The sequence below is a fragment of the Sapajus apella genome, unplaced genomic scaffold, assembly GCF_009761245.1.
Source record: "Sapajus apella isolate SASKATOON/1434 unplaced genomic scaffold, GSC_monkey_1.0 scaffold29, whole genome shotgun sequence".
NCBI classification, from domain to species: domain Eukaryota; kingdom Metazoa; phylum Chordata; class Mammalia; order Primates; family Cebidae; genus Sapajus; species Sapajus apella.
In genome coordinates this window covers 10,079,435-10,090,088 of record NW_022436969.1, presented here as the reverse complement: position 1 = coordinate 10,090,088, position 10,654 = coordinate 10,079,435, and the positions used below count along the sequence as shown (strand labels likewise).

Sequence of the window (10,654 nt, the reverse complement as noted above, 5' to 3'; positions counted from 1 at the left end):
AGACAGTCTCACTCCGTCGCCAGGCACCAGGCTGGAGTGCAGTGTGGCGCAATCTCGGCTCACTGCAACCTCCGCCTTCCGGGTTCAAGTAATTCTGTTGCCTCAGCCTCCCGAGTAGCTGGGGCTACAGGTGCGCACCACCACGCTCAGCTAATTTTTGTATTTTCAGTAGAGATGGGGTTTCACCATGTTGGCCAGGACGGTCTCGATCTCTTGACCTCTTGATCCACTCACCTCGGCCTCCCAACACGCTGGGATTCAAGGTGTGAGCCACCCACCCGGCAACATGCTTCTCTTCACCGCTCTTCACCACCACACCCCCATCCTGCAAAAAAAGGCAGGTAGCATCTTAGGGCTGCAGCATTTTATACACATCTGATATTTAAAGCCTGAGATGTTACATATGAACTTTAGTTTTTTTTTTTTTTTCTTTTTAAGAAATGTATTATGAATATAGATAGAAAATCCAGCCGGGCATGGTGGCTAACGCCTGTAATCCACGCACTTTGGAGGCCAAGGCGGGTGATCACCTGAGGTCAAGAGTTCCAGATCAGCCTGACCAACATGGTGAAACCCCGTCTTAAATTTAAAAAAAAAAAAAAAAAAAATGCAAAGTGAAAGAATAGGAAATGAAATTTCACAGTTTCTTTTAATCTATCATAATTATGCAAGCATGGCTTAGTATTTTGAAATGGATTAAATGTAGTCAAAAAACAATTCATCTATTAACTATAATAGATATCATATAACGTTTAATAACATAAAGTTCTTGTTCCTGAAGATTTAACCTAGAAAATGCCTCCATAATGAGAAGAATCTCTGTCATAAATCAATAGCAGGATTTTCTAAAGCAACTAAAAGTATATCTAAGCCAGGTGCGGTGGCTCATGCCAGTAATCTCAGCACTTTGGGAAGCCGAGGCGGGCGGATCACGAGGTTAGGAGTTTGAGACCAGCCTGGCCAACATAGTGAAATCCCATCTCTATGAAAAATAAAAAAATTAGCCGGGCCTAGGGGCGCGTACCTGTAGTCCCAGCTACTTGGGAGGCTGAGGCAGGACAATCGCTTGAACTTGGTAGGCGGAGGTCATGGTGAGTCGAGTTGGTGCCACTGCACTCCAGCCTGGGCAACACAGAGAGACTCTGCCTCAAAAAAAGAAAAAAAAAAACAGAAGGTATATACTGGCCTTTATTACTTAATGTGAAATTCTTGTGAATCTGTGAAATAATACTTCTCATAATACTTTTTTTCTTTCTTTCTTTCTTTCCTTTTTTTTTTTTTGAGACAGAGTCTCACTCCTTCACCCAGGCTGGAGTGCAGTGGCACGATCTTGGCTCACTGCAACCTCTACAACCTAGGTTCAAGTGATTCTCTTGCCTCAGCCTCCCGAGTAGCTGAGATTACAGGCATGCACCACCACACTCAGCTAATTTTTGCATTTTTAGTAGAGACGGGATTTCGCCGTTTTGGCCAGGCTGGTCTCTAATGCCAGACCTCAAGTAATCCACCTGCCTCGGCCTCCCAAAGTGCTGGGATTACAGGTGTGAGCCACCGCACCCAGCCAATAGGAGTACTTTTTCTTCTTTTTTCTAACTTCCAATGTGACTGAATTTGGAGAAGGAGTACTTTTGAAAAGGAATATGAATTTTGCAATATTTAGTTCTTTCTGTGCGGGAACTTAGTAGTGTTCTCTATCTGAACCAGCTTTTCTTCCCAGTGAAGTTTTAGAGTTTTATGTATTTCATATATTTTGAGGAATGTTAGGACACAGTGACATTCAGTTTATGAAGAAAATAGTAATAATAGCAAGGCTCTAGATATCCATTGCAGTCAATTATTGGTAATTTCAGTAGTTCTGTAAAGTTGCTGTTAATACTAAACCACTATTTCTAGGAAAAACACAGGGTTAGGTTCCTGCTAGCCTCTAGTCACATTTTTTTTCATCAACCAACCAATATATAACCTTGTTTTATGAGTGTTTCTGTTTAAAGACACTTTATTCAATATATATGTACTACTGATTTGTTAATTCGTGGCTAGCAACACTGTAACTCGTTCATGAACAAAGCTTATCTAACACTTATTTTCTCAAAAAGGTATATCACGGCCTTCTTGCATTTAGGAACACGACAGCAGTAAACCTGGGGACCATTTTAAATGACAAAACCTCTAACAAAAATCACAAAAAATGCCAAAACTATGGCTCTAAATAGACCATGGAAAGTATATTTGTTTATAGCGTGAAAGCTGAAACAGGAAGACAGGAGTGGCACTTTGTTCAACCTCATCTGGGAATATGTATGTTCACACATGACTGAAAATACTGCGATTGTTGATTTTGGTGTTACAAGTAAATTTTAGCAAGTATGTAACTCCCAAATACAGAATCTATTAGGATCTGCAATATTTAATGTGGTTTTTGTTTATTTGTTTGTTTTTTGAGACGAAGTCTCGCTCTGACGCCAGGCTGGAATGCAGTGCAACCTCCGACTCCCTGGTCCAAGCCATTTTCCTGCCTCCACCTCCTCAGTATCTAGGATTATAGGCACATGAAACCACGCCCAGCTAATTTTTGTATTTTTAGTAGAGACGGGTTTCACCATGTTGGCCAAGACGGTCTCGATTCTCCTGACCTCAGGTGATCCCCCTGCCCTGGCCTCTCAAAGTCCTGGGATTACAAGCCTGAGCCACCATGCCCGGCCAACATAATGTAATATTTAACATATTTGGTAAGATTGTACATAAGTATTTTACATATTTTTGTTACTAAAGTAAAGGGATATTTAACCACTGCATTTGAATTCTATTTATTCTAATGGTTTTTAAAAAAATATTTTTTAATATCTGACATTGGGATGCATCATAAATAGCATTTATTTATTTAGAGACAGGCTGAAATTTAGATTTGGCATCAAACTTAAATTGACAGGGCTTTTTTTCTTTGGTGGTACATAAAATAATTATGCATCTAAAAATTGATCTCTGGCCGGGTGCATGGTGGCTCATGCCTGAAATCCCAGCAGTTTGGGAGGCTGGGGTGGGTGGATCACCAGAGGTCAGGAGTTCGAGATCAGGCTGGCTGACATGGTGAAAACCCATCTCTACTAAAAAACATACAAAAATTAACCAGGTGTGGTGGCAGGTGCCTGTCTGCTACCTGTCTGGCAGGTGTGGTGGCAGGTGCCTCAGCTACTCTGGAGGCTGAGGCAGGAGAATTGCTTGAACCCAAGAGATGGAGGTTGCAGTGAGCTGAGATTATGCCACTGCACTCCAGCCTGGGCAATAAAAGCAAAATTACATCTCTAAATAAATAAATAAATAAATATTGATCTCCTAGATTTGGTCGACTAGGGAAATTTTAGTCCGGTTCATTTGGCTCTTAAGGGTACTACAACCACTTTGTCTTTTAAAGTTTAACATGCATTGTGAATTTGCAAGGTCAGTAAAGATTTTGCATGTTTTATAGAACTTTGTCATTTTCCCCTTGTGTGGAGCAGTTGCAAAAATCAGCTCTGGCCTTGTTTGTTTTTGTTTTTGTTGTTTTTTTTAATTTTGGAGTCATTAATCCAATAACAATACCATATTCCAGATTAGGAAGACTGAACAGTGTAAAGATATAAATTCTTCCTATTTGTGGGTTTATTGCAGCTGGTGAATCTTTAAACAATTTATTGATAGTATGTAAACTAATTAATCTAATGCTTATTCTGTGTTAGGTCTTTTTTTTAGTTAATTTACAGATTTAAGACAGTTGTCATAAAGGGATTTCTTTAAGTTCACAGTATTAACTACTCATGATTTGACAAATACAGTCATCCCTTGCTATCAGTGAGAGATTGGTTCCAGGACCCTTGGGGATTCCAAAATCTGAATGTTCAAGTCCTTTGTGTACAATAGTATAGTACTCAATCATTTACAGTTGGTTACAGAGCAAGAGCTTTTCTCAACTTTTTGTTCTACTTCTTCCTTCTCATTACTGCACTTGATTAGTCTTAAATATATACATGTATGTATTTACAGCTGGGTGCTGTGGCTCACACCTATAATCCCAGCACTTTTTTGGGAGGCTGAGGCTGGAGGATCACTTGAGGTCAGAAGTTTGAGATCAGCCAGGCCAACATGGCAAAACCCCATCTCTCCTAAAAATACAAAAGTTTGGTGGGCACCTGTAGTCCCAGCTACTCGGGAGGCTGAAGCAGGAGAATTCCTTGAGCCTGGGAGGCAGAGGTTGCAGTGAGCTGAGACTACTGCACCATTGCACTCCAGCCTGGGTGACAGAGTGAGACTCTGTCTCAAAAAACAAAAACAAACAAACAAACTATATCTATCTATCTATCTATCTATATATATATATATTTTTTTTTTTTTGAGATGGAGTTTCACTCTTGTTACCCAGGCTGGAGTGCAATGGCGCGATCTCGGCTCACCGCAACCTCCGCCTCCTGGGTTCAGGCAATTCTCCTGCCTCAGCCTCCTCAGTAGCTGGGATTACAGGCACGCGCCACCATGCCCAGCTAATGTTTTTGTATTTTTAGTAGAGATGGGGTTTCACCATGTTGACCAGGATGGTCTCGATCTCTTGACCTCGTGATCCACCCACCTCGGCCTCCCAAAGTGCTGGGATTACAGGCTTGAGCCACCGTGCCCGGCAAACTATATATATTTAAAAACTGACAGACAGGATGGGGGAGATCCAAGATGGCCCAATAGGAACAGCTCTGGAGTGCAGTTCCCAGTGAGAGCAATGCAGAGGGTGACTAATCACCCCACATTTACAAATGAGGTACCAGGTGCATCTCAATGGGACTGTTTGCACAGCAGGTGTAGCCCAAGAAGGGTGAGCTGAGGCAGGGTAGGGCACTGCCTCACCTGGGAAGTGCACTTAGATCCAAAGAGGTACTTCATAAGGAGAGCCGTAGCTGACATCTGGCAGGTACCCTTCTGGGACAAAGATAACAGAAGAAGAAACTGGCAGCAACCCTTACTGCTCTGCAGCCCCTGCAGGTGATTCCCAAGCAAGCAGGGTCTGGAGTGGACCTCCAGCAGTCCTGCAGCAGAGGGGTCTGACTGTTAGATGGAAAACTAAAAAACAGAAAGAAATAGCTTCAACATCAACAAAAAGCATGTTCACTTAGAGACCCCATCCAAAAGTCACCAACTACAAAGACCACAGGGAGATAAATCCACAAAGATGGGAAGAAAGAAGTGCAAAAAGGATGAAAACACCAAAAACCAGAATGCCTCTCCTCCTCCAAGGGATCACAACCCCTCACCAGCCAGGGAACAAAGCTGGATGGAGAATGAGTCTGATGTATTGACAATAGGAGGCTTCAGAAGGTAGGTAAAAACAAACTTCTCTGAGCTAAAAGAACATGTTCTAACTCAACGCAACGAAACTAGGAACGTTGAAAAAAGGTAAGATGAAATGCTAACTAGAATAACCAACTTAGAGAAGAACACAAATGACTTAATGGAGCTAAAAACACAGCATGAGAACTTTGTGAAGCATACACAAGTTTCAATAGCCGAATTGACCAAGCAGAAGAAAGGATATCAGAGATTGAAGATTAACTCAATGAAGTAAAATGAGAAGGCAAGATTAGAGAAAAAAGAGTGAAAAAAAATGAATAAAGCCTCCAAGAAATATGGGATTATGTGAAAAGACCTAATAATCTACGTTTGATAGGTGTACGTGAATGTAACGGGGAAAATGAATCCAAGCTGGAAAATACTCTTCAGGATATTATCCAGGAGAACTTCCCCAACCTAGCAAGGCAGGCCAATATTCAAGTCCAGGAAATACAGAGAACACCACAAAAAAGAGCAACCCCCAAGGCACATAATTGTCAGATTGACCAGGGTTGAAATGAAGGAAAAAAATGCTAAGGGCTGCCAGAGAGATGTCAGGTTACCCACAAAGGGAAGCCCATCAGACTCACAGCAGATCTCTCGGCAGAAACCCTACAAGCCGGAAGAGAGTGGGGGCCAATATTCAACAACCTTAAAGAAAAGAACTTTCAACCTAGAATTTCATATACAGCCAAACTAAGCTTCATAAGTGAAGGAGAAATAACATCCTTTACGGACAAGCAATTGTTGAGAGATTTCATCATCACCAGGTCTGCCTTACAAGAGCTCCTAAAAGAAGCACTAAACATGGAAAGGAGCAAGCAGTACCAGCACTCCAAAAACATACCAAATGGTAATGATCATCGACATAATGAAGAAACTGTGTCAACTAATGGGCAAAACAACCAGCTAGCATCAAATGGCAGGATTAAAGTCACACATAACAATATTAACCTTAAGTGTAAATGGGCTAAATGCCCAAATCAAAAGACACAGACTGGCAAATTGGATAAAAAGTCAAGACCCATTGGTGTGCTGTATTCAGGAAATTCATCTCACATGCAAGGACACATATAGGCTCAAAATAAAGGGATAGAGGAAGATTTACCAAGCCAATGGAGAGCGAAAAAAAAAGCAGGAGTTGCAGTCCTAGTCTCTGATAAAATGGACTTTAAACCAACAAAGATCAAAAGAGACAAGAAGGTCATTACATAAAGGTAAAAGAATCAACACAACAAGAAGAACTAATGATCCTAAATATATATGCACCCAATACAGGAGCACCCAGATACATAAAGCAAGTTATTAATGACCTACAAAGAGACTCAGGCTCCCACACAATAGTAGTGAGAGACTTCAACGCTCCACTGTCAATATCAGACCAATGAGACAGAAAATTAACAAGGAATATCCAGGACTTGAACTCAGATCTGGACCAAGTGGACCTAATAGACATCTACAGAAATCTCCACCCTAAATCCACAGAATATACATTCTTCTCAGCACCTCATCACACCTACTCTAAAATTGACCACATAATTGGAAGTAAATCACTCCACAGCAAGTGGAAAAGAATGGATTAATAACAAACCTTCTCTCAGACTATGATGCAATCAAACTAGAACTCAGGATTAAGAAACTAACTCAGAACCGCACAACTTCATGGAAACTGAACAACTCGCTTTGAATGTTGACTAGATAAACAATGAAATGAAAGTAGAAATAAAGATGTTCTTCGAAACCAACGAGAATGAAGATGCAATGTATCAGAATCTCTGAGACACATTTAAAGCAGTGTCTAGAGGGAATTTTATAGTAATAAATGCCCCCATGAGAAGCAAGGAAAGATCTAAAATCAACACCCTATCATCAAAATTGAAAGAGCTAGAGGAGCAAGATCAAAAAAACTCAAAAGCTAGAAGAAGACAAGAAATAACTAATATCAGAGCAGAACTGAAGAGATAGAGACACAAAAAAACCCTTCAAAAAATCAATAAATCCAGGAGCTGCTTTTTTGAAAAGATCAACAAAATAGACAGACTACTAGCCAGATTAATAAAAAAGAAAAGAGAGAAGAATCAAATAGATGCAATAAAAAGATAAAGGGGATATCACCACCGATTCCACAGAAATACAAACTACCACTAGAGATTATTACAAACAACTCTATGCATGTAAACCAGTAAACCTGGAAGAAATGGATAAATTCCTGGACACTTGCAACCTCCCAAGCCTAAACCAGGAAGAAGTTGTAACCCTCAATAGACCAATAACAAGGGCTGAAGTTGAAGTAGCAATTAATAGCCTACCAACAAAAAAAAGTCCAGGTCCAGATGGGTTCACAGCCAAATTCTACCAGATGTACAAAGAGGAGCTGGTACCACTCCTTCTGAAACTATTCCAAACAATCCAAAAAGAGGGAATCCTTTCTAAATCATTTTATGAGACCAACACCATCTTGATACCAAAACCCAGCAGAGACTCAACAAAAAAAGAAAGCTTCAGGCCAGTATCCATGATGAACATAGATGCAAAAATCTTCAATAAAATACTGGCAAACCAATTGCAACAGCACACCGAAAAGCTTATCCATTACAATCAAGTAAGCTTCATCCTGGGGATGCAAGGCTGGTTCAACATACCCAAGTCTATAAATGTAATCCATCACATAAACATAACCAAAGACAAAAACCACATGATTATCTCAACAGATGCAGAGAGGCCTTTGACAAAATTCAACAGCGCTTTGTGCTAAAAACTTTCAATAAACTAGGTGTCGATGGAACGTATCTCAAAATAATAAAAGCTATTTATGACAAACCCACAGCCAATATCATGCTGAATGGGCAAAAACTGGAAGCATTCCCTTTGAAATCTGGCACTAGACAAGGATGCAGTCTCTCACCACTTCTATTCAATATAGTATTGGAAGTTCTAGCCAGAGCAATCAAGCAAGAAAAAGAAATAAAGGGTATTGAATCAGGAAAGGAGGAAGTCAAATTGTCTATTTGCAGATGACATGATTGTTTTTTTAGAAGACCCCATTGTCTCAGCCCCAAATCTCCTTAAACTATAAGCAACTTCAGCAAAGTCAATACAAAATCAATGTGCAGAAATCACAAGCATTCCTATACTTGTAATCAAAACTGCATAGTACTCGTACCAAAGCAGAGATATAGACCAATGGAACAGAACAGAGGCCTCGGAGGCAACGCCACACCTACAACCATCTGATCTTTGACAAACCTCACAAAAACAAGCAATGAGGAAAGGATTCCCTGTTTAATAAATGGTGTTAGGAAAACGGGCGAGCTGTGCGCAGAAAGCAGAAACTGGACCCCTTCCTGACACCTTACACTAAAATTAGCTCCAGATGGATTAAAGACTTAAACATAAGACCTAACACCATAAAAACCCTAGAAGAAAACCTAGGCAAGACCACTCAGGACTTAGGCATAGGCAAAGACTTCATGATTAAAACACCAAAAGCATTGGCAACAAAAGCCAAAATAGACAAATGGGATCTAATTAAACTCCAGAGATTCTGCACAGCAAAAGAAACAATCATTAGAGTGAACTGCCAACCAAAGAATGGGAAAAAAATTTTACAATCTACCCATCTGACAAAGGGCTAATATCCAGAATCTACAAAGAACTAAAACAGATTTACAAGAAAAAAACAAACAAACCCATTCAAAAGCAGGCAAAGGATATGAACAGACACTTTTCAAAAGAAGACATATATGAGGCCAACAAACATATGAAAAAATGCTCATCGTCACTGATCATTAGAGAAACACAAATCAAAAGCACATTGAGATACCATCTCACACCAGTTAGAATGGCGATCATTAAAAAATCTGGAGACAACAGATGCTGGAGAGGATGTGGAGAAATAGGAATACTTTTACACTGTTGGTGGGAGTGTAAATTAGTTCAGCCATTGTGGAAGACAGTGTGGCGATTCCTTAAGGATCTAGAAATAGAAATTCCATTTGACCCAGCAATCCCATTACTGAGTATATACCCAAAGGATTATAAATCGTTCTATTATAAAGACACATGCACATGTATGTTCATTGCAGCACTGTTTACAATAGCAAAGACCTGGAACCAACCCAAATGCCCATCAATGATAGACTGGACAAGGAAAATGTGGCACATATACACCATGGAATACTATGCAGCCATAAAAAATGATGAGTTCGTGTCCTTTGTAGGGACATGGATGAATCTGGAAACCGTCATTCTTAGCAAACTGACACAAGAACAGAAAATCAAACACCGCATGTTTTCACTCATAGGTGAGTGTTGAACAATGAGAAGATATGGACACAAGGAGGGGAGCATCACGCACTGGGGTCTTTTGGAGGGGGATGGGGAGAGACAGTGCGGGGTGGGGAGGTTGGGGAGAGATACCATGGGGAGAAATGCCAGATATAGGTGATGGGGGGATGGAGGCAGCAAACCACATTGCCATGTATGTACCTATGCAACAACCCTGCATGATCTGCACATGTATCCCAGAACCTAAATACAAAAAAAAAAAAAACTGAAGTATTTTCATATTACCTATCCACATCCTCCCATACACTTTAAATTATTTCTATTACTTATAGTACCTAATACAATGTAAAAGCTATGCAAATAATTATATTGTCTTTTTTGTTTTGGGGGGAGGTTTTTTTTTTTTTCTTTTTGAGACGGAGTCTGTCGCCCAGGCTGGAGTGCAGTGGCACGATTTCAGCTCACTGCAACCTCCTCCTCCCAGGTTCAAGCGATTCTCCCTGCCTCAGCCTCCCAAGTAGTTAGAATTACAGGTGTCCACCACCATACCCACTAATTCTTTTTTCTTTTTTTGAGACGGAGTTTCACAGTTTTGCTTTTTTTGCCCAGACTGGAGTGCAATGGCGTGATCTCGGCTCACCACAACTTCCACCTCCCAGGTTCAAATGATTCTCCTGCCTCAGCTACCCAAGTAGCTGGGATTACAAACAGGTGCCACCATGCCCAGCTAATTTTGTATTTTTAGTAGAGATTCGGTTTCTCCATGTTGGTCAGGCTGGTCTTGAACTCCTGACCTCAGGTGACCCACTTGCCTCAGCCTCCTAAAGTGCTGGGATTACAGGTGTGAGCCATTGTGCCTGGTCAAATTTTTGTATTTTTATTAGAGATGGGATTTTTGCCCTGTCGGCCACACTGGTCTCGAATTCCTGACCTCATTTGATCTACCCTCCTTTGCCTCCCTAAGTGCTTGGATTATAGGCATAAGCCACCAAGCTCAGCCCTTACTGTATTTTTTTTT

General features: G+C 40.7%; 1 long non-coding RNA gene across 1 annotated transcript in view; it reads left to right on the top strand.

The window, feature by feature from the left end:
- The window catches only part of LOC116561451, an 18,356-nt gene extending 17,183 nt beyond the window's left edge, over positions 1-1,173 (top strand). Inside the window, exon 2 of the long non-coding RNA XR_004273435.1 lies at positions 1,080-1,173. This is a non-coding gene — a long non-coding RNA (uncharacterized LOC116561451). The remainder of the gene's footprint in view (positions 1-1,079) is intronic.
- The last annotated feature ends 9,481 nt before the right edge of the window (positions 1,174-10,654 follow it).